Below are 27425 nucleotides of genomic sequence, written 5' to 3' on the forward strand. Positions count from 1 at the left end.
TAGAAGCAACCTAAATGTCCATCAGCAGATGAATGGATAAAGAAGATGTGATATATATATATATATATATATATATATATATACACACATACATATATATATATGAATATTAGTCATAAAAAAGAATGGCATATTACCATTTGCAGCAACATGGATGGACTTAGAGATTATCATACTGAGTGAAAATAAGTCAGACAGAGAAAGACAAATATTATATGATATCACTTTTATGTGGAATTTTTAAAAAATGATACAAATGAACTTATTTACAAAACAGAAACCATGTCACAAACTTCAAAAAAAAACTTAAAGGGGCTTCCCTGGTGGCGCAGTGGTTGGGAATCTGCCTGCCGATGCAGGGGACACGGGTTCAAGCCCTGGTCTGGGAAGATCCCACATGCCGCGGAGCAACTAGGCCTGTGAGCCACAATTGCTGAGCCTGCGCGTCTGGAGCCTGTGCTCCGCAACAAGAGAGGCCACGATAGTGAGAGGCCCGCACACCGCAATGAAGAGGGGCCCCCGCTCGCCCCAACTAGAGAATGCCCTCGCACAGAAACGAAGACCCAACACAGCCAAAAAAATAAAAAATAAATAAATAAATAAATAAATTTAAAAACAAACCAAAAAACCCCCCACTAATTTGAAAAGATTTCTAAAAACAAAACAAAAAAAAACAACAACAAAAAAACAAACTTACAGTTTGTCTTTTTTTTTTGGGGGGGGTATAGTTGTTTTACAATGTTGTGTTAGTTTCTACTGTACAGCTAAGTGAAGTAGAGTTCCCTGTGCTATACAGCAGATTCTTATTAGTTATCTATTTTATACATATTAGTGTATATATGTCAATCCCAGCCTCCCAATTCATCGCCCCCCACCACCCCGCTTTCCCCCCTTGGTGTCCATACGTTTGTTCTCTACATCTGCGTCTCTATTTCTGCCTTGCAAACTGGTACATCTGTACCATTTTTCTAGATTCCACATATATGCATTAATATACGACATTTGAAAACAAATTTATGGTTACCAAAGGGGAAGAGGGGGATAAATTAGGAGTATGGGATTAATAGATACACACCACTATATATAAAATAAACAACAAGGGTTTACTATATAGCACAGGGAACTATACTCAATATCTTGTAATAAATTATAATGGAAAGTATCTGAAGAAAATATATGTATGTATAACTGAATCACTTTGCTGTACACCTGAAGCTAACACAATATTGTAAATCAACTATACTTCAATTTATTTATTATTATTATTAATATTTTATTTTATATTTTGGCTGCACCGTGCAACATGAGGGATCTTTTTTCCCTTACCAGTGATTGAACCCATGCCGCCTGCATTGAGAGCATGGAGTCTTAACCACTGGCCCACCAGGGAAGTCCCTATACCTCAATTTTAAAAAAAGAATACTTCTCATGCAGGAGCTAAATCTTTAATGAAAGACAAAGAGATTTCCCTAGTAAGGTAATTCCATGAAGACATTAGAACCTGGAGAAGGGAAGTAGAAAACTGTCTTTCAGTAGATGCGTTACTCTTTCTTTCTAAATTAGCCTGGATATCTTTGCAGTAAATGGCTATTACCTTCCTAGAAATTCAAATGCTTCATTATTTAAGAATGTTGTTGAGCTATAGTTTGAGGCAATAGCTTGAAAGCTTTGGAATACTGAGCAAAAAAATATTGGCAAGCCTTTGATAAATACATAATTTTCTCATTAATTGTACAGGGTGAAAAGACATTTTAAGAACACATTATCTCTTCATCAATATTACGTTGTGCCCCAGGCAGAAATCAAGACCAGCCGCAGATACTAAAGGGAGAAAGTCTACAGGGTCAGGAGACATAGGTCAGGGCTTAATTATCTGGTTATTTAGTACAAAGGGTTATGTGGATTATTTAAAGACCCCTTTGAAGAAAAACTGACAGTTTTTCTAGAATCTTCTTCTCAAGGAGTAAGTAAATATTATGACCAAAGTGGAGATCTGAAAAAACAGGCTACTAAATAAAGTCTTAAATTTATTCTATTACCTCATAAATTTACCGAAACAAGTTTTAATTCAGTGATTAATGAACTCATGTCTTTCCCTATAAAAATGATCTCCCCATTTACGCAGAGATTCTCTCTACTGAGTATTAGACTATAAAGAGATGTTAAATATATCAGAAGAAATAACCAAATGTCATAAGGAAATCTCTAAGTCCAGAATTTTAAAAAAATATTTATTTATTTATTTGGCTGCATCAGGTCTTAGTTGCGGCATGAGGGATCTTTTGTTGCGTCATGCGGGCTCTTCGTTGGGGCATGTGGGCTTCTCTCTAGTTGCAGCATGCAGGCTCAGTAGTTGTGGTGCGCGGGCTTAGTTGCCCTGCGGCATGTGGGATCTTAGTTCTCCAGCTAGGGATCGAACCCACGTCCCCTGCATTGGAAGGCAGATTCTTAACCACTGGACCATCAGGGAAGTCCCTCTAAGTCCAGAAATTTTGATAAGCCTTTAAACCTTGACTCCGTTTAACATCCATCTTTCCATAGTGCCTTGCAAGACATGTCAATAAAGAAGTGGTTCATCAAATATTTTTAAAGCCATGATGGCATTCTTGAAGAAATACAAAGGGTCAAAACAAAACCATACAATCAGCAATAATTCCAAAGTATAACAATGTCTCAGCATGTCCGTAAATTTGTACTGAGATAGAATTTAGAGATATTAACCTTGGACCTTTTCGTCTCCTAAAATTATTCTGTAGTTTTTCACTGGTTGGATAATGACATTCACTGTTTGATGAAGGCAGATGCTGCCTACAAAGAAATAATTCAAATAATTTAATTGAAGGACTGAATGAATTTTTAAATTCACACCTGGCAAAAGAGTCTGAAAGCACAGCATTTTGGATTTGTGTGAGCCAAGCCTTTGACAGAGAAATGGTTTTGTTTTGAATTCACAGAGAGGTTGGTTCCAAATTTTGAACTTGATTAGAGGACCAGAGTTTAGGTTTTATAAAAAGTAACCATAAAGTAGGGAGCAATATACTCTGACTCCTGGGCATTTCCCCACCTCCAGGGCAGGACAATAACAGAAGCTTTTCCAGGACTGGAAGAGAGGAATCAGAGAAAGAGGGAGAGGAGAGCAAAAAAGCTAACGTGACTGAATGGGGCTACTAGAACCCAGCCCCCTGGGGAGCAGTCAGACCTGCAGTGGGGGGTAGGTTGGTGGAGCTTGGTTCAGTCATCAAAGCAGGAGCCTGTGCCCCACTTTTCACAAGGGACCCTTGGAGGACACCCCTGCAGAGTGCCCCACCCCACTATGGGTGGCCTCAGTAGAGTAGAAATGGTACCATAATGTGTTTGAGTCTCTGGTTCCCCATGACCTGGACCAGATCCCTGAGTTCCTTGGGCCCAGTTGATAGGCCAGGAGTGCTAAGCAGAGGTAGACACAGGATAGCTGGCAGAAGAAAGCAAAGAACGTGGGATGCTATATTTAAAGCTTCTTTCTTGGACTCCGAATGATTCAAAGAACTGAGCCTCTTTCCAGAGAGATAAAGACATGAAGCACCAAACAAAATCTTACAGCAACTCAGGCCCTAATACCAGGCCTAGGGGAATATCTGGAAAGACTAGGCTTTGGAGAAAGAGACAAGATTTTTAAAGCTAGGCTTGAAAGAGAACCCAACGCTACTGATATAGAAACTGAGCAGACCTGGGAGGTGCTGGGGAGGCAGAAAAGAGACAAGGGCAGGGCCGTACTGATTGGGGCAGAACCTTGGCTCAGGAGATGCCCACAGCCCTTTCTCTGCCACAAGCCAAGGAAGACACAGCCGCCAGCAAGGAGAAGAGGGACTTGGGTTGAGGGTCTGGCCCGCACTGTCTGTTGCTCTTAAGAAAAGATAGCCGCTTACTTTGTTGTGGAGTGAGGACCACCATGTATAACCCTGTGGGGGGAGTCAGACATCCAGCCGAGGATAAAAACGATGCCCCCGGGCAATGCACATCCTGCACCCCTGTACTTGGGACCTTGTCCAAAGCCTGTCTGAAGCTTATCCCCCATCGAGGGAGACTCTGTGTACATAATGGCTGAAGCTTCCTATGAGGTGGGGTCAGTGGGGGAATGAAGGAAAGCCACTGATGAAGGCATGTGAGGATTTTACTTAACACCAAGGCCACCCAGGTAAACCTAGAGGGCTTTTGAAGAGAGAAAACAGATTCTATACAGAAACCTCCTGGAAGTGGGGACATCTAGATGAGAGTAAATGTCTTTGTGAGGACCATGGTTAATTCGCTAGAAGAAATGAATTTGGAATTTTGAAAGCTATTTGGAAATTTTATATCAAGGTTTGTTTTCTTTCCAAAAATGATACTTGTTGCCCAGTGATTCTCCATTCATTAGAATGGCATTCACTGCTTTGGGGAAAGGCCGATTCAGCTAGAATAAAGAAGGCCATTGAAGGGCTGCAAAGTAGTGCATGCGTGTGTGTGTGTGTGTGTGTGTGTGTGTGTGTGTGTGTGTGTGTGTAGTCTGTGCGTTTAAACTCAGAGCAGAAAAAATTGCCTGAAACCCTTCATATGCAATAGGTTTGAAGTTTATGGTCGTAATGATTCAGAAACAAAGAAATGTAAGCTTCTTTATTTGTCATTAAAAATTGAAACAGCCCCTCATTTCTACAAATGGTGGGAAAACATTTCATCCTGTTCCTTTAAGGCAACTCAGACAGCTCCAGTTTAAAATCTCATCTCTTTTGGAAAAATAACTGAAGGGTGACAGAATATGCCACCCCCAAACATGCCACTTAGGCATAAGGATAATTTTGAGCTAAAGGCAAATGAGAAGAATCAGATATAAGGAAAGTCATGGGGATATAATGCACTGCAGTGTGACTATAGTTAAGAATATTGTATTGCATATTTGAAAGCAGCTAGAAGAATGGGTCTTGAAAGTTCTGAGCACAAGAAAAGAATTCTAAATATAACTGTGCATGGTGATGGATGTTAAGCGGATTTATTGTGATGATCATTTCGCAATATATACAAATACCGAATCATTGCACTGTACACGTGAAACTAATATGTCAATTACACCTCAACAGAATTTTTTAAAATGCTATTTGTTTATGAAATAGTTTCCTTTTAAAAAAAGAAAGAAAAAAGAAAAGTTCCCTGCCTTCCCCCTATTTGCCTAAAAGTAGGACATAAATTTAAAAGGTGTCCCACCCCTCTCTACGAGGAAGGACAAAAGTGAATCACTGGAGACTTTAGACCCTGTCAGCCTGGAGATGACACCAGAGGAGTTTACATGCAAAGTTTACAACCTAGCCTTTGTCTCTCATTAGTTTCCCATATACTTGCCATGCCATAATTTGCTGCCCATTGGAGACTCTAGGTCCTTTTTCTTTTTCTTGTCACTTCTCTAAAATTTATTGTTCCTTTGCTAAGATATTATATAAACTAAAGTTCTAACCAAACCTATGAGGTACTCATCTCTGGGTTCTCCCATGTGTTACATGTGTGATACACATGTTAATAAACTTCTGCTTGTTTTCTCTTGTTAATCTGTCTTCTGTTATAGGGGCCCCAGCTGAGAATTTACAAGGGTAGAAGGAAAATTATTCTTTTTCTCCCTACATAACCAATTCAAAATTCAAATTCAGTTATTTCAAAGTCGAAGTCCATGATTAGGCTTTTCTGACCCTCCCAAACCTTTGCCCCAGGGCTGTGCTCTTGAGTACAGGTGGCAGGTGGCCTGAGTCCAGCACTGGGCTGTGCAGAGGAGTGTCTGGCTCACCTGCTGATCTGCCGACCTCTGCCCCTTGCTGGCCTAAGACGACACCTTGCTCAGCTAAGGTGTCTCATTCTCTGCTGTGCGCACCACTAGCCATCACCTGCTTGGAAGCCTATGGCGCTTGCCTTGGCCTCCCTGCTCGAGGGGTATGCTCTCCCCAGCTGGAATCCAGTCCTGCCCCAGTAACACCCTCTCAGCTGTTGTGCAGCCTGCATGGAGGCACGTGGCCTCTGGATCTTGTCCAGGACACACATAACCCCAGAAAACCCATGGAAAACCACAATCACAGGCCGTTTCTCTGCCTAAACACTCCACCCCGCCATTGCTACTCTATTGTTGGTGTGGGATATTCTTTAAGGTGGTGTCCTTCCAAATTTCCAAACAGAAAATAGTGCAGGGGCTTCCCTGGTGGTGCAGTGGTTGAGAATCTGCCTGCTACTGCAGGGAACACGGGTTCGAGCCCTGGTCTGGGAAGATCCCACATGCTGCGGAGCAACTGGGCCCGTGAGCCACAACTACTGAGCCTGCGCATCTGGAGCCTGTGCTCCGCAACAAGAGAGGCCGCGACAGTGAGAGGCCCGCGCACCGCGATGAAGAGTGGCCCCCGCTTGCCGCAACTGGAGAAAGCCCTCGCACAGAAACGAACACCCAACACAGCCAAAAGTAAATAAATAAATTAAAAAAAAATAAAAATAAAGGAATAAAAAAAAAAAAAAAGAAAATAGTGCATGAGCACCCCCTGCTCTAGGAATTTCAAGCTGAGGCTCCTTTTCCCCGCCTGTCCCCGTTCACGGAGCTTGAGAATCCTGTGTTCCTCAGCATTTCTTCCAAGCTCCTTCTCCCAAGCCAGGAAGGGTTTTTATTGCCTTTTTGTGTGACAGGAAATTGCCATGACCTCATGTTCTACACCCTGTGGTTTATGTTATAGACTCTAAACTTAGCCCTCCAGGCTTTGGGTCTAGAGATTTAAGGAGAACGTTTAGGAAGATGAAAACAAAACAAAACAGAGCCAAACCCTGTTCTATCCCCAGTGGCTGGCCTTTGTAATTGGTGTGCGGACACTGAGCCTGCTTGCCCTCTCGTGCTCTCTGGTCCTGCCCCTGTCCATCTCTCCGGGGGGCTCCGGATGCCTGCAGGTCCCCGTGGTACTGACTCTGGCTGGGTTCAGCCACTGGATGACACTAGCAGGAGATGGGGCCGGGGATGGGAAGGGAGAATTCTAAGTATTTCTCTCTGCCTCTGCGGTACCTCTGGCAGGAGCTGCCTCATTCCACTGTGGATCCAGTTTCCTGTAGCGAGTCTCCTCCCTTCGTCCCTCCAGTCTTGCTGACGATGCTCATCTCTGGGTGACTTCACCATCCAGTCTCTGGCTTCTCACCTACTCCATCTCCTGTAAACCCAGTTACCCAAGTCAATTTTCCTATACTGTAAGTTCTTAAAGGAATTTCTGTTTTCCTGTTTAGACCCTGACTGTACACCTGGCTTTCAAGACTCTTGCTTCTGAAATGGGCTTCAAGATTAAACAATGACTTTGCATTCCTGCTAAAAAATATCCTAATCCTTCTTAAGGCGATGAAGACTAAATTAGGGGGGAAGGCGTAGCCAAAGAAGTACAGAAGTAAAAAAACACATTAATATATTTCGAAATATCTCACCACCAGAGCACCCATAGTTATTGAATTCATTGTATTGTTATTTGAACAGACATTTTTTTGCTGCCCTTATATACTCATGGGGCAAAGTTCTCCGGTGTTCCATTAATCATGTGATCTTTCTGGATTCTACACTTTGTCTCTTACCTCTTTCTTGTAGAAGATTATACCCGATTCAAAAGCAAGTCACACAACCCACTTAGCTTAATGAATTGATGGCATATATGCTCAGTTGCAACAAAATCAATTTTACACACTGACCAAAATGTGGATGCAGGAAAGAGTTTGAGAACATCAGTGTGTAATGATTGGTGATGACCAGTCCAACAAAGATACTAAAATCTGCAGATCCAAATGGGCAGACATAGAGATCACACAAATCAAATGTCTATGGGACAGACAAGTAATATAAATGGGAAAGCAGATCCTGTGTATTACAGAAGGGAGCAGGACACATGGAAACTAGAGAGGAGGTGTGTTACTGAACGCGGGGGGTGGTCTCTGCACAGCTCCAGCTGACTATGCTGAATGGGAAAGGGGATGCCTTGTTATGAAATTTTACAATATTTGAAGAGAAGCCAGAAATCTAGATTGCATGTGAAAGCCTCATGATTTGTAAAGTAATATCAACTAACTCAAAAAAAATTTTAATGTTGTGCAAATTTAACAAAACACATATATATATATATATATATTTTTTTTTTTTAATATTTATTTATTTGGCTGTGCCAAGTCTTAGTTGCAGCACACAGGATCTTCATTGTGAAGTGCGGGATCTTCATTGTGGCATGCTGGATCTTTAGCTGTGGCATGTGGGATCTATTTCCCTGACCAGGGATCAAACCCGGGCCCCCTGCATTGGGAGCACGGAGTCTTAGCTGCTGGACCACCAGGGAAGTGCCCTAACAGAACATATTTTGAGCTAGATAGGACCCCAAGTCACCAGTTTGCAATCTCTGCCCTAATTGGACATTATTCTTTGGAGCAATATACACTATGTGTTCAAATAATCTTCCTCAACTCAGTAACGTTTGTGGATATTTTAGTTACCTCCATAATGTGGTCTATTCTTTTGAATATTCTCATCATATGAAATATACATTCTTTAGTGGTAAGCCAAATTTTCGAAAATAGTCAAAATAATAATAACATGAGCATGCTTAATAAAAAGAGAAAAACTGGGAAAAATGAATTTGGGTTTATTTTTTGTCTCTCACTTTCACTACCCCCAACACATCTGTCAGATATTCTAGTAGGTAGGAGGGCTGTAGGTGTGGGAGAAAGGGAGTCCTGACTCCGCCCAAAGGAAGGAATGTGGAGGAGCAGAGCCTGGTTTATAGACTGGTGTCTCAAAGAACCGGGGTGGGGGGGGCGGGGGCAGGGGGGGCACCTCCATCACTGATTGAATTAATTATAATCTCTTCAACTCGGCATTTAAAACAATATAGCCCTACACTACATCTCAAGTCTTATCTCTTGGTGCTCCAAGAACACATTATCATGCTTTCCCACCTCTGTGTTTGTTTATCCAACACTCTCCACCTCAGTCAGTTGAAATGCTACTGGAACTTCAAAATTCAAATGCTACCTCATCCAAAAATCTTCTGCTAATGTTTTGGAGTTATTCTTTCTTTCGAGTTTCCATAGAACTTCTCATTTGTATTTTGACATTTATACTCTGCTTTGAAATACAGATTCTTGAGTTCTTGTCTTATCCCCACCAGACTACTAGGATGTTTAGAACATCAACTGCATCTTATTTTTGATAATCTGGAGTGCCTAACATTAAGCTTTGCACAAATTATGCACCGGAGATTTCTGTCTTGTGTTGGTAAGAAGATGAGTAAGTTGGTAAGAAGATGGATACATCTAGTGGTAGAACTGAAAAATTGCATGCAACTTTTGCTTTATCTAACACAGTTATCATAACCTCCCCCCAATAAAAAGAAAAGATTGCCTCATTGATACTACGGATTGCTTCAACTTTAATCTCTATTGAGGAATGCACTGTGTTACTTCTTAGGCAGACACTGAGCTCTCTTATAGCATTTTTAAAAAATAAATTTATATATTTTATTTATTTATTTTGGCTGCTTTGTTTCTTTGCTGCTGTGCGTGGTTTTCTCTAGTTGCAGTGAGCAGGGGCTACTCTTCGTTGCGGTGCACGGGCGTCTCACTGCAGTGGCTTCTCTTGTTACGGATCACAGGCTCTAGGCACGCGGGCTTCAGTAGTTGTGGCACTCAGGCTCAGTAGTTGTGGCACACGGGCTTAGTTGCTCCACAGCATGTGGGATCATCCCGGACCAGGGCTCGAACCTGTGTCTCCTGCATTGGCAGGTGGATTCTTTTTTTTTTTTAACATCTTTATTGGAGTATAATTGCTTTACAGTGGTGTGTTAGTTTCTGCTTTATAACAAAGTGAATCAGCTATACATATACATATATCCCCATATCTCCTCCCTCTCGCGTATCCCTCCCACCCTCCCTATCCCACCCCTCTAGGTGGTCACAAAGCACGGAGCTGATCTCCCTGTGCTATGTGGCTGCTTCCCACTAGCTATCTATTTTACATTTGGTAGTGTATATATGTCCATGCCACTCTCTCACTTCGTCCCAGCTCACCCATCCCCCTCCCGATGTCCTCAAGTCCATTCTCTACTTATGCGTCTTTATTCCTGTCCTGCCCCTAGGTTCTTCAGAACCATTTTTTTTTGAATTCCATATATATGTGTTAGCATATGGTATTTGTTTTTCTCTTTCTGACTTACTTCACTCTGTATGACAGACTCTAGGTCCATCCACTTCACTACAAATAACTCAATTTTGTTTCTTTTTATGGCTGAGTAATATTCCATTGTATATATGTGCCACATCTTCTTTATCCATTCATGTGTTGATGGACACTTAGGTTGCTTCCACGTCCTGGCTATTGTAAATAGAGCTGCAATGAATATTGTGGTACATGACTCTTTTTGAATTATGGTTTTCTCAGGGTATATGCCCAGTAGTGGGATTGCTTGGTCATATGGTAGTTCTATTTTTAGTTTTTTAAGGAACCTCCATACTGTTCTCCATAGTGGCTATGTTAATTTACATTCCCACCAACAGTGCACCGGGGTTCCCTTTTCTCCACACCCTCTCCAGCATTTATTGTTTGTAGATTTTTTGATGATGGCCATTCTGACTGGTGTGAGGTGATACCTCATTGCAGTTTTGATTTGCATTTCTCTAATGATTAGTGATGTTGAGCATCCTTTCATGTGTTTGTTGGCAATCTGTATATCTTCTTTGGAGAAATGTCTATTTAGGTCTTCTGCCCATTTTTGGATTGCATTGTTTGTGTTTTTGATATTGAGCTGGCAGGCAGATTCTTAACCACTGCGCCACCAGGGAAGCCTTCTTATAGCGTTTTTGATCAAAACACTTTGTGCAAGAAATTTCTCTAGATTATAAAAGATGCTACAAACAATCATAAAGATTCCTGCAAATGGGTAAGTTTCCTTTATCAGGCTTAGATAAGTGTCACCATTGCTTTATGACCCATGACATAAATATCTTGGACTAAATGCAGATATTCTCTAATTCTTCTAGTTTAGCAAACCCATATTTGTGGAATTTGTGAACGAAAGGATGCTCTACAAGAGCTGGTTCTCAGTACGTTTCTAACTATTAATCACTCAAGGACAAGTCCAGAAAAGTTAAGCTTAACACTTTGAAATGTAGGTTTTTATAGAAGTTTTAGAGCACGATTTCTGATAGATCAGGACCTACCCAATGATCTAGAGGTCTTACCTGACAGAATTTCCAGCTGATTGCTGCTTTCTCATTCCACTTTCTCCTTACTCTCTTTTCCCCAGGCTTAAAAGGATTTCAGCGGGAGAAAAGCCCTCACCAGCGATGGGGTCCATGCAGGATGATCTCAAGACCTGAGGAGATGTTTGGTAACTCATAAAACAGTTCGGAGACCCTATTTTAGTATTTAGTATTTGGTATCTTTTAAAATTGGCTTTCTAAAAATAAAGAAAAAAAGAAAGTTAAGGTGGTTTTTGACATTAGGGCTAAAGTAAAAATGATGATATAATGCTTTCTTAGATTAATTTTTAAATGTCATATATGTTATTTTGTGTACAGTCATTCTAGTTCTGTTCCTAAGCACAAATATCTGGCATTTCACTAAAATTTTGTGATAAAAATTGAAAAACTTGGCCACAATACTTTGCGGCTCTTCTCATCAATAAGATGAGAAAAGAAACTACTTGGTTCTCTCCCGTCTCTTGAATGAATCTGGGCTGACTGTTTGACTTGCTTTGACCAATAGAATGTGGTGGAAGTGACACTGTATAAGTCCGTAGAGACTCACCTTCAGGGAGCCTTGCAGTTCCTGGTTTTTCCTTCTGGGAACGCTGCCCTAAGACCACCATGTAAGGAAACTGGTCTAGTCTACTAAAGATGAGAGGACATATGGAGAAGAACCAATGGCCAGCCCTGTGAGTGAGGCTGTCTTCGACCTTCCAGCCCAGCTAACCCTCCAGCTGAATGCAGCCCTATGAGTGAGCCCAGGCGAAACCTCCACCTTTGGAAGGGTGAACCCCAAAGAACGTGAGCTATAATTAGTCCATCACTATATTTCTGTTGCATTCATCTATTGCTTTGTAACTAGCTATCCCAAAACTTAGTGGTTTAAAACAACCCCTGTGCATTTACTCACAGTTGTGCAATTTGGGTTCGCTGGACTTAGCAGGACAGCTCTTTGCCTGCGGCTGGGAATTCAAGACAGGTTTTCCCACAAGTCTGGTGTCTCACTGTGACAGCTGGAACATCAAGGGCTTGGCCAGTGTGACACTGTGATAAAATAAGACATCTATATTTGGTCTTCGTCCCAGTTCCTGTCACAGAGCTCTTAAAATTTTTGTGATTTCCTGAGTTATGTGGTGAGAGAAGGGTCTTTGGTAATCATAATAAACCCCTTTCAACCATGCTTGAGTTTATGTTAATAAGATGAATGGTGGCCAAAAGCCCCAGGACACAGGCTGGTGACCAGAGGAACCAACCATGTGACTAGAGGATTAGAACTTTCAGTCCCACCCCCAGCCTCCAGGGAGACTGAGTTAATCATCAATGGCCAGTGATTTAATCAATCATACCTACAAATGGGACCTTCATAAAATGACTAAACTATAGATTGTTCAGAGAGCTTCTAGTTTGGTGAACACGTCTATGTGCCGGGGGATGCATGCCCCAAATTCACGGGACAGAAGCTCCTGTGCTCAGGATTCTTCCAGACCCCACCCCATGTACCTCTTCCTTTGGCTGTTCTTCTGTACCCTTTACAGTATCCTTTATAATAAGCCAATAATAGTAAGCAGAGTGTTTCCCTGAGTTCTGAGACATCATAGCAAATTATCACACCAGAGGAGAGGGTTGTGGGAACTCCTGATTCGTAACCAAGTTGGACAGAAGTGTGGGTAAACTGGGGACCCACTATTTGCATCTGAAGGTGGGGGCAGTCTTGTGGGACTGATCCCTTAACGTGTGTGCTAACTCTAGATTAATAGTGTCAGAATTGAATTAAATTGTGGGACACCACTTGGTGTGCACAGAGAATTGGAGAATCGCTTGGTGTGGAAAATCTACACACTTGGTGTCAGAAGTGCTACGAGCAGAGAAACAGTTTTCTTTTAGCCAGGCACCTTTCAGCTCTCCATCTGGGTGGCTGAACCTCTTTCCATGTGGCTTGGGGCTCCAAGAGGGCAAACGTGGAAGCTGCACAGTCTTTTTAAGACCTGGCACAGTATCACTTCTGCTGCTTCTATTTGTCAAAACAGGTCATGAAGCCAGCCCAGACTCGAGGGGAGGAGAAATAGACTTCTGGTCTCTATGTGAGGACACAAAAGATTTTGTGGCCATCTTTTTTTTTTATTTATTTATTTTATTTTATTTATTTTTGGCTGCGTTGGGTCTTCGTTGCTGTGCACGGGCTTTCTCTAGTTGTGGCGAGCAGGGGCTACTCTTCATTGCGGTGCGTGGGCTTCTCATCGTGGTGGCTTCTTTTGTTGTGGAGCATGGGATCTAGGTGCGTGGGCTTCAGTAGTTGTGGCACGTGGGCTCAGTAGTTGTGGCTCGTGGGCTCTAGAGCGCAGGCTCAGTAGTTGTGGCTCACAGGCTTAGTTGCTCCGCAGCATGTGGGATCTTCTTGTCCCCTGCATTGGCAGGCAGATTCTTAACCACTGCACCACCAGGGAAGCCCTTTGCGGTCATCTTTATAATCTATCGCAATCCACCTTCCGGCCATAAATTATTGGCATTTCTCCCTTATGCAAAACACATTCATCTCTTCCAGTACCTCCCGAAGTCTCACCCAGTATGGCAGCTGCTCAGTGCTCAGAATTTCATCATTTGGATCAGGTCTGGACGTGGATGAGGTTGCTTGGGTGTGGCTTTTCTCAGTCTGGAAACCTGTGAACTAAAAATTCAAGTTATCTGCCACCATCACCAACCCCCCTCCCCCAACCCCACACGCAGTGGTGAGAGAGGGATAAGATAGCAGCAGATGCTCCCGTTCTCAGGGGGAGGACATTTAAAGGCACATAGCAGGCACGGGTCCTTAGCAGTTCTAAAAGCCAGCTGTACACATGTTGCCAGTTTCCCTGGGTCTGGAGGGAGGGACTATTGCTTGACTGGGGCCTGCTTCTGTTCCCTCCTCCACCACACCCCGCCAAATTACCATCACATTACCTTGTTCTTTTTTTTTTTTTTTCCTTGCCATTTGAAATGATCTTGTTTATGAATTTTCTAATATGTTCACTTTTTCCTCAATCCATTGTTCTTGGCTGTTGGCTCTGTCCTCTGAGACCTTCTTCCTTTTCCATGAGAAATGGTTCATCTTTGAGGCTGATTTTCTCAGTCTGCTTCTTGCTCTTGGAAAGGTGGGAGCCCAGAGGTCTCTTTTCATTTTCAACTGTCTTTGTTCCTTTACTGTAATGTGTACAGTTCCTTTTAAAATGTGGATGTTCTGTATGGTAAATTATAATCTACTCCATTAGACAAGAGTCACACTCCGATCCACACATCTCTTGGGAACGGGCCCTCTGCACTTTGGGCTCTGAAGTCTTAAAATAGGTCTTATAGCCACACCCTCAACTTGATCTTGACTAAGATCACATTTTGCTGGCAGCATCCTGAGGCCATTTATTACTTTTTCTGCTTGAAAACTGAAATTCTTGTTCATCCTTCCTTCCCATATTTTATGACAGGCAGCTAAAAGAAGCAGATTAGCCCCTTTGGCATTCTACTTGGAAGTTTCCTTTGGACAGATCCACAAGTTCATTAAGTACATTTTCTATCTTTCATGTTACCACAGTCATCAGCTTTACCAGTTGTTCCCCAGCTTTACAACACAGATGACCATCTTTCCAGCGTTCAATTTCCTCACTGCCTTTGCCACCCTTCCAGTCTTTCTCCGTGGCTCAGTCTCAAAATCACCTGCTTTAGGTTTCCGTTACAGCAGCACCCCACTTCCAGGTACTACTTTCTGTTTCAATTTTCTATTGCCATGTAATTAACCACCCCCCAAAATAATGACTAAAAACAGTGATTTACGGTTTCTCATGATTTTGAGGGTTGACTGCAGTAATGTGACCACATTCTTTTAGGAGCTCGGTGGTGCTGCACTGTCCAAGGTGAACTCATCCTCCAGAGGGTGTCTCCATGTGGCCCCTCATCACTCACTAGTCTAGCTCAAGTCACTTTTCAGCATGGTGGCTAGCTTCCAGAGAGAGCGTTCCAAGAGGACAAGCTCTAGTGTGCAAGTGCTTATCCAGTCTCCTTTTACCATGCTTGCTAATGTCCCACTGGCCAAAGCAAAGCACACGATCAAGTAAACTTGTTTATGAATTTTCTAATTTGTTTACTATTTTCCTCTCCCTACCAAAATATAATATCAGGGGTTCTTGTCTACTTTGTTCATAGCTGTATTCCCAGAATTCCAAGTAGGTCCAGTACATACTAAGTACTTAATAAACTTTTTCTTTTTTTTTTTTCCTGGCTGTACGGCATGCAGGATCTTAGCTCCCTGACCTGGGATTGAACCCGTGTCCCCTGCAGTGGAACCATGGAGTCTAACCCCTGGACCGCCAGGGAATTCCCAATAAATGTTTCTGACGTGTGATGAATGAACAAATGGATGGACAAATGGATGAACTAACTAAATCAGTGTAAAGAAATTTATAAGTAAATATGTTTATTTTTATAGAAACTGTATCAAAGTTTTAAACAACTATTGACTACTAAAAATCAGGAGTGATCCAGAAGAAGTCTTTTTGAGAACTGGACTGAACAATGGTTATAGCTTGCTGAAATATTTAAAATAAGTGATATACTTGAGATTTGTTTCAAGATAATCTGGAGAACACGGGGAAAATGGATTGGAGTACAGAGAAAATGAGACTGACTGTGAATTGATACTTATTTAAGTTGGGTTAAGGGTACATGAAGGTTCATTATACTGTTCTCTTAACTTACATATTTGTTTGAAGTTTCCGTAATAAAAAGTTTTAAAATTACATGTAGATTATTAAGGGACTGAAGAGCATTGGAAAGACTGTGAGAAATATTCATAAGTATGAACTAATTTATTAATACTCCTACTTCTCCTACATCTTTTAGAAAGAGATACGATGGGAGGCATTTTAAAGATCATCTAGAAATGTCATTGGCTAGATAATCTGAAGGTTATTTAGATGTTGCATTTAACCTGTAATAGACCTTATTTTAAAATATTCCTGGAACTTTGCATGTGGAACAGATTTCGGTAAAGCAAGTCATTTCCCCATTGATTTCCATTCAGTTTTGAAGACATGCTCTCATACCTCCTGCTGATTTCCCTGTCTGCTAATTATAGCCCAAGGTAGGAGATGGGAAGTGCAGAGCTCACGTAAGCACTGGCATTTTGCCTTGATCTGGGCCTCAATCAGGTATCTGATGCAACAAATTTTTATGTTCTCTGCCTGGATCAAGAAGAAGCCAGGGAGAGCAGGAGTTTGCCTCCACAGATGCCATCCTCAAGCTGACAGCTGCTCTGCCTGGCTTTGTTATCAGTCTGGGGAGTTGCTAGTCTGTTGGCAGAATTCAATTAATAAGGACTTTTAATTATTATATATCTTCCTTACAAGTCATAATTTGGGGAAATATAGAAGAAATATGGTTTTGTCCCTGGTATCAAGGAGCCTGAAGATTTCAAGGGCTTAGGAACAAGCCCAGCCTTAAGCATTATATAATATTTTCCATCCAGAACTAGAAGAAGACTAATGTGTTTGGGGGCTGTCATATCCTGGGCATTCATTTAAGGGATCAGGGCCAGGGGGCCAAAATCATTCAGCACAAAGCTTATTCATGAGTGAGCAATGGAATCGATGATGTGGTTATTGGGGCAGAAGACCAGGTGACTGGTTTCCAGGCAGAGCAGTGGGCTCTCCCACTCCTAGAGACCCCCAGATTTATTATAACCAGGCAAATCCATTCAGGAAGACCATTCTACTGGGCATCTCTGCCTCTGGAATAGAGATAAGGAAACAAGTATGAATTTGTTTTAATGGAAGTCTCTTTGCTAGGGGATTTGTTCTCACTCACAATTCACACACCCCCCTACATTTAATGCTGTCTGATTATAAAAATGGTTGGAGAAAGGCCAAAACACAGAAATAGAGGTGTGTGGAGGGAAGAGACCTGGGGTAAGAGAAGCATAACAGTTTAGGGTGCTCTCAGCTGCAAGTAAGAGTGAACTGCAAGTGTGGGTTAACTTCAGGCAGCTTCACGTTCTCAGGGAGGCCCTGAATTTATACTGGAGGCCAGGGGCCAGGTGGCCTGAGTCTTGAGTCATCACTTTTCTCACCTTTCCAAAACCTGTTTTCCCATTTGAACAAGGAGGGAGTGGTCTTAACTTCTCTGAGATATCAGGATCTAAAGATCCAGGAATATTTGGTGTGTAGTTCCTGTAGGTGGGCAGCAGATCATGGACAAGTGGGAGGAACTAGTTCCTCATTTTGTGATTATGTTCAAAGGCCCACATTGACCTTGGCTCTTTGGAATAAGTTAAATGAAGGTACCTGCCACAGTGCTCAATGAATGTGTCTCCTGCTTCTTTCCCATAGGTGAAGCCCACCTTCCATATGTAGGACCACATCACCTAGACAAGAGAGAGAAGCAGTTCTGGTTTACAAATGCAAACACAAGCCTATGTCAAGACGTCCTTTCAAAAAGGGCTTATTAAATTAAAAAATATATACATTTGCATAGCATAATTTCACATAGACAATAGTAGACTCCAATCACAAAAATAAAAATATAAAAATGTTATATTCTTATTGGAATTCAGTTAGATTTGAGGATGTTACCATTTACAGACTCACATGATAAAACAGTAGTTTAATCAAAGATCCGTTTAATGCAAATATTTGGAGTCCTACCAGAAAGACCATAAGGCTATTGTCAAATCAGTTAAATGTCTGTTACAAGCAGTAAGGGTGACCATCTGCTGTGGTTGGCAAAAAATTAACATATTTCAAAATGCAAACACTTCTCAGTCTACCCCTACAGACCTCAAAGCAGGCATCTTGACTAGAGACAATTTGGACCTAATATCTAGTACTTCAACTAAAACGATATCCAATGTCTTTAAACAGGCAAGAGATATTGGATAATAAATGTTCCATTTATTTGCTATTATGAAAGATGACAAGTTCTTAGCTTATTAATACTTTGTGCCTTGTTGAGAAACTCAATCTGAAAATCACTGGTGTTAATTCAATTAGGCAAACAAGGATTGTGCCCTTGCTATAGACAGCTCATTGGGCTTCATTCTTTGAGGTATACAATGAAAGGAGCCTTCAGGGAGCCTCCAATTTAGTGGGGGCTATGGATACACATGTTTGCCCATACAAGGCAGAATACTATCACAGAGGCCGAATCCAGTGCCACAGGAGTCTTCTTATTTTATGGGCTTGTAAGGCAAAGGCTACCCCTAAGATGGCAGTTGTGGTGGATTTTGAAGGAAAGTATGACCTCAGTTAAATAAAAAAAAAAGTACAGAGGACAGCCTGAGCAAGACTAAGAGGCATAGGAATGCACTCTACTCAGGACACAGCACGTGGTCCTGTTTGGCTACATGCATTTTGTAAGATGAAGCTCAAAAAGTTGTGTGGGAACAATGGTGGGCAACTCTTATGATTTTTGCCTGGCTTTGATTCTCCTTCTTCTAGAAACAGCACCATGATTTTCCCTTGGGAATCTATGCCTGCCTTCTTTTCAGCTCATGTGACGTGAAGGAGCTGGTAGTGCAATGCCATGAATACCTTCTAAAAAGCTTGGATTTTGAGTTCCATATTTCAAATCTCTTATTTAATAGAAGGGAGAATCATGTAAACCTTTGTAAATGAAAAAATGTTCAAACATGTACAGAAGTAAAACAAAACAGTGAATCTCTATAAGCCCCATACCCAGACTAAACAATTATAGGCATACCTCATTGTATTGTGCTTTGGTTTATTGAACTTTGCAGATAATGTGTTTTTTACTAATTGGAGGTTTGTAGCAAGCCTGAGTTGAGCAAGTCTATCAGTGCCATTTTCCCAACAGCATTATTTCTAAATTAAGGTATGTACATTGTTTTTTTCTTTAGAAATAATGCTATTGCACACTTAACAGACTACAGTATAGTGTAAACTTTTGTATGCACTGGAAGACCAAAAAATTCATGTGACTCGCTTTATTGCAATATTCACTTGATTGCAGTGGTCTGAAACCAAACCTGCAATATTTCTGAGGTATGCCTGTGTCAAGATTTTATCATTCTTCCTCTATCCTCCGCTCTGTCTTTTGCCAAAGTATTTCAGAGTAAATCCTGGACATCCTGTGTTTTCAATTCTATGTATTTTAGCATGCGTCTCTAAAAAGTATGGACATTTTCTTACAAACAAAATGCCATCATCACACCTAATGATTCTTTGGGATTGACTAATCCCCAGTCCATATTAAAATTTCCACTGCTATATTTAAAATAGATAACCAACAAGGACCTACTGTATAGCACAGGGAACTCTGCTCAATATTCTGTAATAACCTAAATGGGAAAAGAATTTGAAAGAGAATGGATACATGTATAACTGAATCACTCTGCTGTACACCTGAAACTAACACAACATTATTAATCAACTATACTCCAATATAAAATAAAAATTAAAAAACAAAATAAAGTAAAATCTCCCTGATTATCTAAAAAATGTCTTTGGTTAGCTGGCTTGTTTAAATCATGTTCTAAACAAGGTCCACACATGGAATGTGGTTTTTATAGCTCTTCAGTTTATTTTAATCCACAGCAGCCCTCCTCACCCCACCTTTTTTCTTTATGCTGTTGTCTTGTTGAGATACCCATGCAAGTCATCCCTTAGAATGCTCCTGATTCTGTATTGGTCTGGTTGCTTTCCTGGGGGTGTTATTTATTTAACTTGTTCCCTTATCTCCTGTATTTATGAATAGAAATATCCTAATATCTTGCTTGTCCACATTTATTAATAGTAATGCAAAGACTGGTAAGTGGGTTCAGGTGGTGACAGCCTGATTCTTCCATTATAAAATTTCCTATTCATCTACTACCTATTGGTTTCATCCGTTAATGAAATTTGCCTGAAGCTCCTATTTCATTAGGGGTAGGGGGTGCAAAGTGGTGATTTTCTAATTTTGTCACTCCTTCCACACTTATTATTTGGAATTTTTTACTAAAGAAAAATTTTCCCTGTGACAAGTTGGCAATTTGGTTATCCTAAATACAGTTGATATAGGAAAGGCAAATTTCCTTATAATTGGTCAATTTTCAACATACTGCTTAAAAAAATAACGTTTAAAAATGTAAAACATAAAAGATACAGAAAGCCACATAAAATAAAGAATACCTTAATAAATTATTGTAAGCAAACACCTTTGTAACCACCACCTAGGTGAGGAAACAGAACTTTGGCAGCTACCCCAGAAGCCATCCGTATTTCCACTTATTCTCATTTTTATGATAATCATTTCCTTGCTTCTCTTTATATCACCCAAGTGTGCAACTCTAAACACTATAGTTAACTTTCTTCTATTTTTTATTTACTATGAACTTTAATATAACTTTTTAAGAAGTCTCTTTTAATCTACAGGTTCTCTTTCCATTGCTTTTTCTTTTTTTTCCTTGAAAGTTATTTGTTAAAGAAACTCAACTATTTGGCCTGTAGAGTTTCCCAGACTCTGGATTTTACTGATTGTATCGCCATGATGCAGTGTTTCATGATCTGTGTACTTCCTGTAAATTGGTAATTGGGTACAGAGACTTGATTAGATTTCAGTTTAATTTTTGGAGGCAAGGCTACTTAATTGTGAACTGTACTCTTCTATACTGGGGCACATGATGTCTTTTTATTTCTCTCTTTGTGATATTAGTAGCTGTCAATGCCTATTGTCTAGATCCATTCAATTCATTAGGGATTGCAAAATGATGATATTCCAATTTTATCACTCCCTTACTTATTAGCTAGAACATTTCTATATACAGTAGCTCCCCCTCATCTATTATTTGATTATCCAGTAGTATAGCTCACATAGGAAAGGCAGGATAAATATTTGATTCTTTCCCTTTACCCAGTTTTGAAAATAATAAGTTGGTTGCCTATCACTCTCAAAAGGTGACCAATTAATTTTTTTAGGATCATTAAAACTTATGGATTAAAACATTTTAAGTGTGTCAATCTCCTGAAGTTATTATCCCTATGGAGTTTAATTGTTCCATCTCTGGCCAGTGGCAGCTTCTTCAACTTGGGTCTTATGTCCTTTTGACATGACCTAAGTAGTATTTGATAAGTTTCTTTTCTATTGTATGGCAAGATATTCCATGAGTTCACACTGATACTTCCAATGCAAAGTCAGGACTGTATTGTTTTTACTTAACATCTTCTGTTTCACATCAGTATCACGTTTCTTCTGAGAATCCAGGTTCTCAGAGACCAGAGAATGATAGAATTAGAAGATCACACAATTACAGTTTGCATGGTCTTGCATTATATCCACTACAGTCTCAGCAAAATCACCTATTCTACCATCACCAATATTACTGAAACAGTTTAAAAATTGTTTGCATATACTCTCTCCATTTTCTATAGTTTGATTTTATATACATTTTCAGAGCATATAGCCAATACATACTATGCTCTTTCCTCTCTAACCCTCATGTCGTCTTTGTTTTACAAGTAAATAGGTATTTAATGCTCACCACCGGTCCTTAGGTTGACATCTCTCTAGTCATTTGGACATTTGAAGTCTGTTCTCTAGTAGATTCTTTAGGAAATGTGCAAGGAAACAATATTAAATGCCTGTGCCCCCGCCCCCAATGTTTCTAAAAGAGGATGGCATCAAGCATAGATTTTTTTTTTTTTTTTTTGCTAACCTGATAGGTAAGGAGGGGTAACTTGGCATAGTTTTAATTTGTATTTCTCTTAGTATGAATCAGGTTGAGAATTTTTTTTTTTAATGTTTAAGGATCATTTCTTCTCTCTGTGAGCTGTCTGTTCATATCTTTTGTCCACTTTTCTATGGGGTTGTTGGTGTTCCTTCTTCCCCCGTTTTTAGGAGTTCTTTCCATATTGGGGCCATTACTCCTTTGTATGTGGTATGTGTTATAAATATCTCTTCCTACTTTGTCATTTGTTGTTTGACTTTACTTATAGGGATTTAGGAATATGACTCTATGTTTAATACCTAGTAGGGTCAACCCCTCAGACATCGCTTTTTTTTTTAAAGATTTTTTTTTCGGGGGGAGCTATAATTATTTATATTCTAAGAATACATTCAACTTGTCTAGCTCTAGAAAAAAAGATTGACATTTTTGTTGGGATCATGTTAAATTTATCAATTATCTTAGTGATGTTGGATCTTCCCATCTAAGAACATGGTTTTCTCATTCCATTTGCTCTAGTCTACCTTGTCTTTCAGTAAAAGTGTTTTTAAAATTTTCCTTATATAACTTTTGCACGTTTCCCATTAGGTTCATGGCTGGATATTTTATCTTTTTTCTTGCTAGCATAAAAAGGGTCTTCTCTTGCATTATATCTTCTAGCTGGTTATTGTTTATATATATGATGAATATTGATTTCTGAATATCAAAGCCTTTTGAGTTAAGGATTTCAAAGGTGACATAGTACAGAAATTATTAGAAAAGTGAGAGATAATTAAGTATCAATATTTCAAGTGAGAAATGAATCCATGTACCAGGGCAGGATCAAGAGGGAAAGGAAGAACAAGGAGATAGGGACATCAAAGGTATAGAACTTGGAAACTAATTTGATGTTGAGGAGAGGATGAAGGAAAGGGCACATGAGCTTTCAACTGCGTGACTGCAATGATGGTAATGTTAACAAATAATAGGAAGAGGAGAGGGTTGGGGAAAAGAGAGTGAATTTCAATTCTGGGTGCTTAGATTTTAAGACTGGAAGTCAGGGAGAGGCTGGAAGCCATCTGGAGGAGGTGTAGGAGTGTTTGAAATGACTAGGGAGAGAAAGCAGAATGAGAAAAGACAATGATAGAATGTCGAAGGATTTCTATATCTAAATAATAGGCAGAGGAAGCCAATCTATGAGAGAGTTGGGCAATGACGGGTCTGAGGTAGGAAGTGAACCAGAATATAAAGCCATAGAAACCAAAGGAACAGTGTCGCAGGATTTACCAATTATGAAATCACCAGTAATTTTTGAGACAGCCATTTCAGAACTGTTGTGAGGGTGTGGTAAAATTATGAAAGACTAAGTAGAGAGATTATATTGACTAGGGGTGAATTTGCGTAGGAAATTTAAACTCTGTGTCCTTCAAACATGTGACATCTAAATACAAGGTATCATGATTTAAATAATCTATGAAGGTGTCAGTTAAACAAACATGCTCAGGTGACAATAACTTGGTTTAAATTAAATGTTATTAACGGTGATTTCTTGCGGACACATAACCTAATTCAAAGTTCAGCCCTTTGTCTGAATATAATTCTTACTTTACCTCCTGACAGATGTGATATATGTGTGTTCAAGTAAAACAGTGCATTTTAGTGCTAAAAAGGACAAGAATTTTTCCCACTCCTAGGTGAATGTCTGTTCTTTAATGTAGGCATTTATAACAATCATAATAGTTTATATTTAGGGTTTACAAAATATTGTCATATCTCACTGAACTTCACAAAAGATTCTGGGACGTAACCAGAACAGAGGTCATTATTCTTCATAAAGTGCAAAGAGGGGGAAAGAATGACAGAACCAGGTCTGGATCTCCGATGTTCATGACTCCTACCTTGTAGGCGTACGAGTCAGAGTTACGTCTAGGAAATGTTTATTCTAGGTATTTTAAGCAAAAAAATACTTAATGCAGGGAATTTGATACTTCTACATACATGGAAGAACAAGCTTTAGACTGTGCCTCCAGAAATGACAACCAGAACAACACGGTAGAGTTGGTCATTTGGGGGACAAGTTCATACCTGAGACCACTCCACAGATCAGGAAGCCAGACCAGGAAGTTGCTGATACTGCTGCCATTACCGTCACTGCCACCACTCGACTGTATCTTGATATTCACGGAACTGGTGACTTGGCACTGGGACGTGGACCCTAGATACCGAAGAATCTCAAGAATGGACTCTAGAACATTGCTGCTGCTATGAGCTTGCTTTCAAGAAAATCACCAAAAATGGGTAGGAGGATAGCTTCTGTTTCATTTTCATCCTCCAAATCTTGCAAGAATGCATCGAATAGATGGCATGCAATTCATATCCAGAACCCAAGCTGTGAGGAGGTCTAGAAAATGTAGTTTTTGGGCTTCCCAGGGTCTGCATAAGAGGAAGAGGCTGGAACAGAAACTGAGCAAGCTGTTCCACAGTACTTGCCACAGTAAAACTTTTGTCTTCATTCAAGATGTTGGCAAAAATAACGAACAGGCCAGAACCATGTGGCACACCACTAGAAAATGCTCTCCAGATGGATATCATTACTAGTACTCATACAACTTGGTAGGGTTATGGTTATAATTGGCAGAGCTGAGATTTAAACCTAGGTCTGACACCAATGACCAGAAAGCCGTTATTTCCTTTCAATTCAATCAATTTTCTTTTGTTGTTTAAGTAGCTTAGAATCCACCTAAATTTATTCTTTATATTGGACAGTCATGAAACACTACTCAAGTCTGTGCTAAAATCAGGGTATTCTTTCCAAGAGTCTCTCCTGATTTACCAATTTCAGTGAAAAGGAGATGCAAGTTTGTCATTCTGCAGGGGAACCCATGATGGTTTAGTGATCCCCATGCTAATCTAACATCCCCACTCCTGCTTAAAACCTTCTGGTGGCTACATTGGTTAGAATTTGCATTTGCATTGAGTAACAGAAAACTCAGAAGGACTTAAACCAGAAAGAAACTTCTCCCTCACATAAAACACATCCAGAGGCAACAGTCAGGACTAGTAGGGCAGCTTCCCTCACAGTCATCAGGGCTTCGGGCTCTTTCTATCTTGTTACTCCATCATCCTCTGTGGCCTTACCGCAAAGTCCAAGGGAGCTACTGGAGTTCTAGTCATCATATCTACATTCTAGCCAGCTGAGAGGAAGGAGTGCAGGAACACTTCGAAGAAACACGCAAACCTTTTGATTCTTTTTGGCTGAGTACTTGGTAAGCGGCTCCACTTAGCTACAAGGGAAGCTGGTAAATGTCTTTTGTGCAGATGGCTAGGAGAATGTGTTAGTGGCAAACAGCAGTCTCTGCTACAGTGACATCACTGCATCCTGCAATCCTGTTCATTGTGCATCTTCCTCATCATATTGTAAAATTAAAAAATGGCAGATGTCTTCTCTAACTCCTGGCACAGACACTGACATATTTTAGGCACTTTATCATTTGTTCAACAAAACATTTTTTGCCTAGTTTTTATTTCCTGATGAAATTTAAGAAGTGGTTTTAAAATAGATATGGTTGGGTATACCTGTAAGACGTGCTTGAAAAGCTGTGCGTAAAACAAAATTTTCTATTTAAATCTTACTTCTCCCTTGATTTCCAATACAATAGGGCATGTATTTCCACGGGGGGAGAGAAGGGGAAAGGAATGCAAATAATTTAGAGGAAAGTTACAAAATACAGGCAAAATCCAAAAGCAACAAAAATGCAAAGGAAGTATAAGAAATATAAGGATCAGAGGTTAAACAGAAACAAAATTCCCACAAAAATCAAATTTAATTTTAAATTTTAAGCCAGAATGAAAATTTCAAAGAAGCCACCAAATCCAACTACTACCGTAGGTAATTTGAACAAGTATCTTTAAGTATAGCATAATAGTTGAGAACTTGGCTTTGGAACCAAGTTAATTCCAGCTCTTCCTATTATTAGCTGTTACTCCTACCAGTTAATATCTGAGCTAAAACTTTCTCACTTGAAAAATGATATTCTTTCATAATTGTTACAATGAGAAAATCAGAATATATGTGAAGTATTTAATACAGGGTTTAGTGCAAGGAAATAGTCTATATATGGTAGTAATACCATGCTCATGATACATTTCATTTATAAAATTATTTTCCCTTCTCTCTAAAATTAAGTACTTCTTAGAAATAAAACCTATCTTGAAAATTGTTGCCTTTTTGTTTTTCCCCTTCTACACTTATAGCTCCAGGACTGGTCATATACATATTTTTTAAAAATTCCAGATCATATGCTATTGATAAATGATCCCATTCACAAATTTGTAATTCTAATTATTTAAAAATTCATTTATAGCAATATATATCAAAATAAATCTCTACAGACTCAACAGAATCAAAATTTCGGTCTTCTATGACGTTAATAGGTACTGAGGCAATTTACACTTCTGATTTTCAACTCAGAGAGGGAAGCCAAGACACAAGTTAACAGTTTACACTAGTTAACAGGCTACTTCTAAATGTAGCCCTTACTAAGGACCTTCTTTTGCCCAGTTCATGGATCCTCAGAGTGTGAACTCTCACCTTTTTTCTTCTAGAAAGCACGCCATATATACTTCTAATTGGCACTTATCAAAGAACATGCAATCAGTTCTTCACAAGACTATGGCCTCTCTCAAAGGTGGGCATAATATCTTAAGTCCCTGGTATCTTCTCTAGGTTATGGAACTCATTTTTGGTGGATGATCACATGCTCCTGGAAATGGGCCTCTCCCCTAGCTATAAAAGATGAATCAAGAATCTAAACTAGTTAGTTTTATGGTGGGCCTTGACCTTCTTTTTTCTAACAAGATTAAGTAGGGGGGTGGAGTGGGAGGGAGTAATGGGAGAGTATGGGAAAGATATTTTTCTCTCTGATAAAAGGCTGAGAGCTGCCCTTACCACCTTGTTTGGGATGTATGAAGATACCATATTTGGAGCTGTGGTAGTCATCTTGTGACCATGAGGCAATAGACACAGAACAGCAACGCTGAAGCTGATGGAACACAGAAAAAAACACTGAGTCACTGAATGAACCTGAGCACCTCTTTATCACCAAAATTCTTATTAAGCTAAAAATAAATGTCCTTATGGCTGAAGTCAGTGTTAGGTTTTCTCTTACCTGCAGCCAAAAGCACCTCAGGTACTACATAATACCTTTTCCTCCAGAATTTCTTCTTGGTTCATTATATCCATTGGTTCCTGTTCTGTTTGCCTGTTCTTCACCAAAATGCCTATAATGCTTTTGGACATAGCTGTGTTTTAAAGTTTTCTGTTATTTTTCTATTCAAAGTTCCCCAAATACCCATATCTAGGTACTACACAGACTAACATTTTAAAGCAAACGGTATATGTCAGTGAACAAAAGGAAAGACCTTTTTTTTTTTTTTTTTTGGACAACATAAAGCTCTATGAGTGGCAGAGTTCTGGTGAGTGGCAGAGTTCTGGTGAACGAAATAAGATCTGTGTAGCCTTCTGGATTAATAGCAG

At 40.0% G+C, this 27425-nt stretch overlaps 1 long non-coding RNA gene across 5 annotated transcripts; it reads right to left on the reverse strand.

Annotated features, from left to right (window-relative positions):
- Window positions 1–719: 719 nt before the first annotated feature.
- Window positions 720–27343, reverse strand: LOC309654330. 5 transcript variants are annotated; one of them, XR_014260152.1, is made up of 3 exons: window positions 17538–27343; window positions 11227–12276; window positions 720–7172 (listed from the first exon to the last, which is right to left on the reverse strand). It is a non-coding gene; the product is annotated as an uncharacterized lncRNA (long non-coding RNA). The 5 variants fall into 5 exon arrangements; XR_014260153.1 differs by having other exon boundaries at window positions 720–9759; XR_014260154.1 differs by lacking the exon at window positions 720–7172 and having other exon boundaries at window positions 10833–12276; window positions 17538–26931; window positions 27058–27343.
- Window positions 27344–27425: the final 82 nt, after the last annotated feature.

This window comes from Balaenoptera physalus, assembly GCF_965194825.1.
Source record: "Balaenoptera physalus genome assembly, chromosome: 2".
Lineage (NCBI taxonomy): Eukaryota > Metazoa > Chordata > Mammalia > Artiodactyla > Balaenopteridae > Balaenoptera > Balaenoptera physalus.